Genomic DNA, 9,314 nt, shown 5'->3' on the forward strand with positions numbered 1-9,314 from the left:
TAATGAGTCATACAATGAAGCTATGGGAGAGAGTCATTGAGCATAGATTGAGGCAAGAGACACGAGTTTCGGACAACCAATTCAGGTTCATGCCAGGGCGTTCAACCATGGAGGCAATCTATCTCTTACGAAGATTGATGGAAAGATATAGAGATGGAAAAAAGTATTTACACATGGTCTTTATAGATTTGGAAAAAACGTATGATAGGGTCCCAAGAGACATTCTTTAGAGGATTTTAGAGAAGAAAGGAGTACGAGTAGCATATATCCAAGCTATAAAGGATATGTATGAAGGAGCAAAGACTGCCGTAAGAACTCATGAAGGACAAACCGAAAGCTTCCCCATAACTGTAGGATTACATCAAGGCTCATCCTTAAGTCCTTACCTTTTTGTGTTGGTAATGGATGAGTTAATAGGACATATTCAAGATGATATTCCTTGGTGTATGCTTTTCGCAGACAATATAGGGTTGATAGATGAAACTCAAGAAAGGGTAAATGCGAATCTTAACCTTTGGAGAGAAGTGTTGGAATCTAAAGGTCTTCGCCTAAGCCGATCAAAGATAGAATATATGGAGTGCAAGTTCAGTGCAAATGGAGGCCAAAATGAGTTAGGGGTGAGGATCGGAGATCAGGAAATACCAAAGAGCGATCGTTTTCGCTACCTAGGATCTATCTTGCAAAAGAACGGAGAATTAGATGGAGATCTCAACCATAGAATACAAGCTGGATGGATGAAGTGGAAGAGTGCATCCGGCATGTTGTGTGACCGCCGTATGCCACTGAAGCTCAAGGGAAAATTTTATAGGACGACAATAAGGCCGGCGATGCTGTATGGCACAGAATGTTGGGCAGTGAAGCATCAACACGTACACAAAATGGGTATAGCGGAGATGAGGATGCTTCGTTAGATGTGTGGGCACACGAGAAAGGATAAGATTAGGAATGAAGATATCTGAGGTAAAGTAGGAGTAGCCAAAATTGTAGAAAAGCTGAGAGAAAATCGGTTATGGTGGTTTGGACATGTGCAAAGAAGGCCTACTGACGTTCCGGTTAGAAGATGCGACTACGGGACAGAGGTTCAGGGCCGAAGGGGTAGAGGAAGACCTAAGAAAACTTTGGAAGAGACTCTAAGAAAAGACTTAGAGTACTTGGATCTAACAGAGGATATGACACAGAACCGAGCACAATGGCGTTCTGAGATTCATATAGCCGATCCCACTCAGTGACTTGGATTTTTCAAGTCTCTAACCGAGAAGTTTTCCTCACTCGGGAAATTAAGGGAACACTACCTCAACCTACATGTTCCACTCACAAAGCTTCAACATACAAGCTTCAACAAAAGAAAAATTCAAAGAACTTAGTGAAGAAGACTTTGGTGTATTTAACACAATACGTTGAAATGAATCAAATCTTATTTATTGATATCTCTGATAAGTTACAAATATGTATATATACATGAGTCAAAATAAACAAACAAGAGGAAGCCTTAACAAAGGTTGCTTAGGAGAAGTCTTAGCAGTCGGTAGAGCCCCAGAAAGAGAAGGCACCGGAGGGGATCATTTGGAGCCTCAATACTGGACAGAACTCTAGAATGAGGAGGCATCGGAGGTTGATCATTTGGAGCTTCATTACGCGGTACAGCCCCAGAAGACGAAGGCAATAAATGCCTTTGGAACAAACCCACCAACCTCTGATGATCAAGTAAAATCTGACCATCAGATTCCTTCATCTGGTCAAGCTTCCTCTTCATGTTTGTAGCATAGTCATGTGAGAACCGGTGTAACTGTTTATTCTCATGCTTGAGCCCTCTAATCTCCTATTTGAGACTCATCACTTCAGCCGCCAATGATTCAACTTGACGGGTTCGAGCAAATAGGCGTTGGACCATATTAGACACAGAACCTGCACACTGAACACTGAGAGCCAGAGAATCCTTAACAGCCAACTCATCAGACCATTTGGAAAGTAGTCTGTTATCTTTGGGAGTGAGAAGGTTCCTGGCCACCACCGCAGCGATCATATCATTCTTCATCACGGAATCCCCAACGGTAAAATGACCAGTAGAGGATAAGAAGGATGGGCGCCATATGTTGTCTGGAGAAGGTGTGGTTGCCTCTTCAACAAGGTTCAAGTCAAAACGACGGTCGGAGGGGCCAGACATTTTCAAAAGTGTTGAAGAGAGAAGAGGTCGGACAAATCAAGATCTTAGAAGTGTAAGAAGGGAGCTTCTACTGGTGGAGATTCAAGTGTGCTTTGGAACTTAATGCCAGCCTCTATAAAAATCTGCACTCGACGGAGCTTCAAAAATCGAAGAGGCATTTGCTTTATCAAAAGCTGGGCTGCTCAGAGACCACGAGGGCCGATCTCAGAAATCGAAGAGGCGTTTGCTTTTTCAAAAGCTGGGCTGCTCAAAGACCACGAAGGCCGATCTCAGAAATCGAAGAGGCGCTTGCTTTTTCAAAAGCTGGGCTACTCAGAGACCAGGAGGGTCGATCTCAGAAATCGAATAGGCACCTGCTTTTTCAGCCTTGTCAGCACTTGTCACATGCACACTCAGCTTTGCGGAAATTACGGGCATTCTGTCGAAGATTTCTGGTGAAGTAGAAAACACGTGAATCTTACTGTTTAATCATCTACTTTCCACACACAACATCAGCTCATGGGTACCACAAATAACTTTGCCAAAGATCTCTGACAAAGTCTAGACACGTGAAGCTTGCAGCTCCCACTACATCGCTATGACCAAGAAGGGTAAAATAATAGCAAAGAAACAGCACTAACAAAGTTTAGACACATAAATTTTGAAGGTTTAGCTACCATATTATTACCCACAAGGGTAAAGGAACAGCACCACTGCTGGATAATTGGAAAGTCCCTGTGTGTCAACCTATGTGCTCCGTGGCAAGGTAGACTAGCAAACATGCCCAACCTTTACTCACATTCGAGAAAACACTCCCAACAAGATTGCTTGCTCCAAAATCGAATAAGCATCGCCCTCCGAATCTCGAGGGTCAGACTCCCAACATGATTACTTTCTCAAAAATCAAAGAGACACTGCTCTTCGAATCTCGAGAGCCAGACTCCCAGCAGGATTACTTTCTCAAAAATCGAAGAGGCATCGTTCTCTGAATCTCGAGAGCCAGATCCCCGACAGGATGGCTTGTTCGAAAATCGAAGAGGCACCGTTTTCTCAACTTCGAGAGCCATATCTCCTTGGATAAAGCTTGTTTGTAATCTTCACACGCAACATCAGCTTTCCAGATACCACAGACCACTTTTTCAAAGTGCTCTGACAGAGTTAAAACACGTGAAGCGGGCAGCTCTCACTACCGTGTTATGACCAAGCAGGGTAAAGAAATAGTATTACTACTTGTTGTGAGGGAGACTCCTATTTATGTCGACCTCTATCCTCAACGGACAGGAAGACCTGCAAAAATGCTCAACCCTTCCTCATATCTGAGAGGGCACTCCCAACGAAGCCTCTCGAAATACTCAGCTTTCTTTTCCCCCCGATAATACCTCTGCAAACAAGCTACACCAGAGCAAGAATATCTCATATCATCAGGGTTAAAAGCAAGAGTATCCCATATCATGCTTTTTCCCTGTCTTTTCCTTTGGCCTTGTTCTTACCTGCAAGACAAGGAGAAAGAGAGCAATTAATCAGCACTTGGAATCAAGCTTCCAGTCAGGAATTGACTGCCTGGAACCCCTTACCTGATTACTTACCTGGCATTGCTCTCGAACACTCATCTTCAACATCTTATGCTTCCAGATAAGATACCACATCTACCTGAGGAACAGATAGGGTAAGTGAAAAGGATACAAGGAAGCATGTGGAGACAAGCGCAACAGAACACTTGTCGATACATCCACTACTTTGTCAACAGCAAAAGTATCTCATATCAGCAGGGTCGAACGTACTCTAGATTTGATGGACTTGTTTTGACCTTCAAATTCTTCAGTCGGCCTTATGCTCTGGAGGAAACCAGAAAACCCTCCAGCCCAGTTCAAGAATAAGCATGTGGAAAGTTACTTCTTCAAAAGAAAAAGTATTTCATATCATCTCTTCTCTTTTTTCTTCTCTTTATCCTTCATGCTGTCTGCAAGATAGGGAGAATGAGAACAATCAGCCGGAACTCGAAATCAAACTTCTGATCTGGGACTGATTACTTGGAGCTCTGATTGCTTACCTTGTCTGTCACCTCTTTCAGCAGATCCCCTAGTTCGGCGACTTGGGGGACTCCTACTACATGGTTTGTATCATGCTTGACCAAGCCTGAAACTACAAGTAAGCTTCAAGTGAAATTGATACATTACCTTGTGCATCTCCACCAGTTAAAGATACCACCCCTGGATGGAGGAAGAGTACTTCCAGAGAAGATGTCACATCTACCTATGAGACAGATGAGGCAAGTGAAGACGATACCACACTTCGGTACTTAGAAGTTTCGTGATTACGAGATCATTCTCCCACAATATTTCCTAATGTCATTTGTACTAAATCATTCACTTGTACTCACTAAAGGAGAGCTTGAACCTATGTACTTGTGTAAACCCTTCACAATTAATAAGAACTCATCTATTCCGCGGACGTAGCCAATCTGGGTGAACCACGTACATCTTGTGTTTGCTTTCCTGTCTCTATCCATTTACATACTTATCCACACTAATGACCGGAGCAATCTAGCGAAGATCACAAACTTAATACTTTCTGTTGTACCAAAGTCCTCACTGATTTTGTGCATCAACAATCCTAAAGTCCTTACCTTTTTGCGTTGGTAATGGATGAGTTAACAGGACATATTCAAGATGATATTCCTTGGTGTATGCTTTTCGCAAACGATATAGTGTTGATAGATGAAACTCAGGAAGGGGTAAATGCGAAGCTTAACCTTTGGAGAGAAGTGTTGGAATCTAAAGGTCTTCGCCTAAGCCGATCAAAGACAGAACATATGGAGTGCAAGTTTAGTGCAAATGGAGGCCAAAATGAGTTAGGGGTGAGGATCGGAGATCAGGAAATACCAAAGAGCGACCGTTTTCGCTACCTAGGATCTGAAATACCAAAGAGCGACCGTTTTCGCTACCTAGGATCTATCTTGCAAAAGAACAGAGAATTAGATAGAGATCTCAACCATAGAATACAAGCTGGATGGATGAAGTGGAAGAGTGCATCCAGCGTGTTATGTGACCGTCGTAGGCCACTGAAGCTCAAGGGAAAATTTTATAGGACGGCAATAAGGCCGGCGATGCTGTATGGCACAGAATGTTGGGCGGTGAAGCATCAACACGTACACAAAATGGGTGTAGCGGAGATGAGGATGCTTCGTTGGATGTGTGGGCACACAAGAAAGGATAAGATTAGGAATGAGGATATCCGAGGTAAAGTAGGAGTAGCCGAAATTGAAGGAAAGATGAAAGAAAATCGGTTACGGTTGTTTGGACATGTGCAAAGAAGGCCTACTGACGCTCCGGTTTGAAGATGTGACTACGGGACAGAGGTTTAGGGCCGAAGGGGTAAAGGAAGACCTAGGAAAACTTTGGAAGAGACCCTAAGAAAAGACTTAGAGTACTTGGATCTAACGGAGAACATGACACAAAACCGAGCGCAATGGCGTTCTAAGATTCATATAGCCGACCCCACTTAGTGGGAAAAGGTTTTGTTGTTGTTGTGTTGTTGTTGTTCTCTTTTTAGCTCTTTCATCAGTTCATTGGCTTTGATGTTGGGCCTAAGTAAATGGGAAATCATAAATTGGCATTGTTCAAGATATAATTCTGTGTTTTTGGATTTGTGAAACGATTTGGCTAATGAAGATGGTGGGTTTTTTTTATATAGATTACACACATGTGGGCTAATCTATCTTTCCTAATAAATTTCCCATCTGTTTCAGGTATAAAATTTTCTCATCTATTTGCAAACAAGTTTTGATTTTGTATTATTTACATTCTTGCCATTGCCAAAAAGCATGGGCTGCAGAGACAAAGAGAGGGAGATAGGCGGGGGATGGCAGGGAGGCGAAGGGAGAGGGAGGAGTGAGGTTGCCATAAAAGGAGGTCAGGGTTGATTTTTTCTCCTCAAATCAAGGGTTGGTGTCGGGATTGAGGGATGGGTTGAAATTGCCACTAGAAGCCTAAATTAATGGGTAGCTATCGATGTTTGAGAGATTGATTTGAGAAGGATGGGAGAGAGACAGAAACACACCCACTGCTTTCATTTGTGTTTGATTTCAGATTTGCTCCAATATATGTGCTTAGTAATATTTCTGCAATTTGTGTTATGCTTTCGCTCCAATACCTATGTAGATTAATTTTTGTGCAATTTTGGTGTTTGTGTTTCTGTCTTTATGGGTCTTATATCGTTAAAATCCTGTTCACTTATTGTGTATTGCTCAAATACCTCTGTTGGCTTCTGCAGAGAGGTTCGAGTTCTTTACCAAACTGATGTCATGTCAATTCTATCTTATTTCTCTAATGGTTTTGTTTAGTTCTTATTATCCCTTCACTGTATTCAAAGTCAATTGTTGTTTATTAGTGTTTGTGCAAATTGGATGGAACTCATGTTTCTATGTTTCTTCTTAGATTCAACTGATATCATGGTAATTCTGCACTTGACCTCTATATTGTATGTTAATTTATCATCCTTTCACTTACTGAGAGCCAATTGTTGGAGCTTAGTACTCAATCAGATGAATTCCAAATGCAAGATCCTCTAATTTCATTTTTTGCAGCATAATTCAGCTTCTCAGTTCAGTTCTCAGGTGTAGGTTATCCTCATGTTCCAGTTCCATTAGGACTACCGGTGTTTATTTTGGTTTCATGCGTCTTTCTTCAGTTCTAAGTCCTTCGCATGAATGTGTAACGAAATGTAATGTAAATAACTGGTATGTGCTACTTCTCACTTTTCTATTTATATGTTTTTGGAATTTTCGGGTGATGGAAATCAACCTGAGTTCATGTTAAAACGATATCATAATTTTCGTTATGGTAAGAACTCATAACTTGGAACCTTTTTTTTCTTTATCTTTCCCCTTTTTGAAGTTAAGGAATTGAATTACTTTTTTATTCTTTTTTTGTGATCATTCACTGATACTTGGTCCATTCTCATCTTCTGAGATTGCTTGATTTCATATTTTGAAATAGTTTTAATTTTCATATTAAGTATGTCAATATGTTTTTGCGGTAATTTAATTAAATGTGATATAAGTTGAGGTGTATATACATTTGAAACACAATTTTTCACACAATTTCTAATCTCGCAGCAACGCGCGGGCAAAACTTTATTACCTATTAAAAAAGGTTTTGCAGCTATAAATTAATAAAAACTTTACTATTAGCTATATATCAATGGATTAATTTTATTTTGGACTTAATTAATGAAATAGTTATATTAATTAAGTTTAGATCAATAAAACATGTTACATTTGTTGCATGCCCATATAAATACGTATTAATTCTACATTTATATCCAAGTCAAACTCCAACAACCCCTTATTCAAATTACACAAAATAAAACAAAAATATATCGCATGGGCTCGCTGCTCCTCTACGACGCGAGCCTAGGCTTGCTACTGCTCTGCTACGTGGGCCTGGGCTTACTGTTGCTCTGTTTAGCGTGGGTGGGTCTGCCCTGGCGTCAGCTGCATTTGCAAATTCCTGGACCGGGCTCTGGTCTTGCTGGACTAGTTTTTGTGCCCCTTGCGTGTGGGTTGGGGATGCTACAGGGCCAACTGCAATGGCTGATGTCGCTGTTGTCATGGACATGGTGGTGCTCGGCGGTGGCAAGGTTGCTATGGCAGCCGTGTTAAGCCACGTTGAGCGGCAACATAGGGTCATGTCACGGTCTCCATCCTATGATTTCCATCCTTGAACATAGGGTGTTCCATTCGTCGTGGTTTTAGAATTTCTCACCATCGTAAGTTACTTCTCTTCAAGGCTATTTAAAGAACTTAAAATATATATATATATATATATATATATATATATATATATATATATATATATATAGGAATGTGTAAGAAAATTTACTGAATGGAAAATCCTAAAAAGTGAATGCGAGTCTTTTTCGAGATATTAAATGGAGCTCTCGATGAAAGTACCAATTTTTGGTATCAAATTCTCTCGTCTTCAATCTTAACAAAATTGTACCTACAAAACAAATAAACACCTTTGACCAAGGCAAAAGCCTCGCGCACCATGAGGTGGGGTGTTGGCCAATCAACCTCCGATACCTAAGTTAATTTCTCTAAAAAAGAGTTTAGGGCTTAAGTGTGTAGTAAGAGCTTAATTGGTAGAGATGGGGCATTTATAGAGCTAGGGTCTGCCACATGTGTAGGAAATTGCCTGATATGTGGTAGCATTCGATTGGCCAAGATAATTCATCCGTAGGATGGATGAGAAAAAAATAATTCCAAAGATATTCATTATTAAATGATATCTTGAGATTATCTTGGAAGTATCATTGATTTGATATACTTGGATTCCTCATTTGCTTGAGTTGATCTTCAATTAGGAGATATTAAAGGTAGGATCAATTACTCGTATCTTTAATGTCTTTGACTTTTCTCCTTGTCATGGTCATGAGAGCTTGATGATGTTGTAGTTTGATGCTCCAGGCTCCACAGATGTTAGACTGTGCATGTGAGTCTTTGTGGACCCCACCCATTTAATGAAGGTATTCTTGTCTTATTCTGAAAAAGTCCATGTGTGGTCTTTATGAGTTTTCGAATTATTTTTGGCTCCACAGTCTTGCCATGGGGTTGCTCGTTTAGCTACTTTCTCTCGGGTCGGGGTCGTGATTGGTTCAGTTTGTTGATTTGTTCTTGAATTTTGGTTGTAGTGGATCACTAAGTAAGGTAGTGATTTTTCAGCTTGACTTTTGGTCGAATCTTTAATCTTGCTGCTAATTTTCTACTGACTTAAAGGAACTTATGCTAATTTTCTACTGACTAAAGGGAGAAGATGAAATGAAGATGGGTGTTTAATCTCCGGTGAGGCCGAGGTCTTTTGAGGTTGAGGATCATCGAGGAGGGTGGCAGGGAGGGTGCTTGTGAGAGAGAAGGATTCTCTCCCCTCTTTTTTTTTCCTCCTCTTCCCTCCTTTCTATTTGAACGGTCAAGATTAAGTCACGTCAACATCTTATATTAATTTTTTATAGAAAGAGAAAGACAAAATAGAGAGTGTGAGAGGAGGGGATGGAAGATGATAGAAAGAAGAGGGAAGAGAATCCTAGTCCGCTTGTAAGGAGGTTCTAGGCAAGCACAAGGAAAGGAAGCGGACTATATGGGCCTACCTTTTCATTATTTTAGTTTTTATTT

The sequence above is a fragment of the Malus domestica genome, chromosome 14 (assembly GCF_042453785.1).
Source record: "Malus domestica chromosome 14, GDT2T_hap1".
NCBI classification, from domain to species: Eukaryota; Viridiplantae; Streptophyta; class Magnoliopsida; order Rosales; family Rosaceae; genus Malus; species Malus domestica.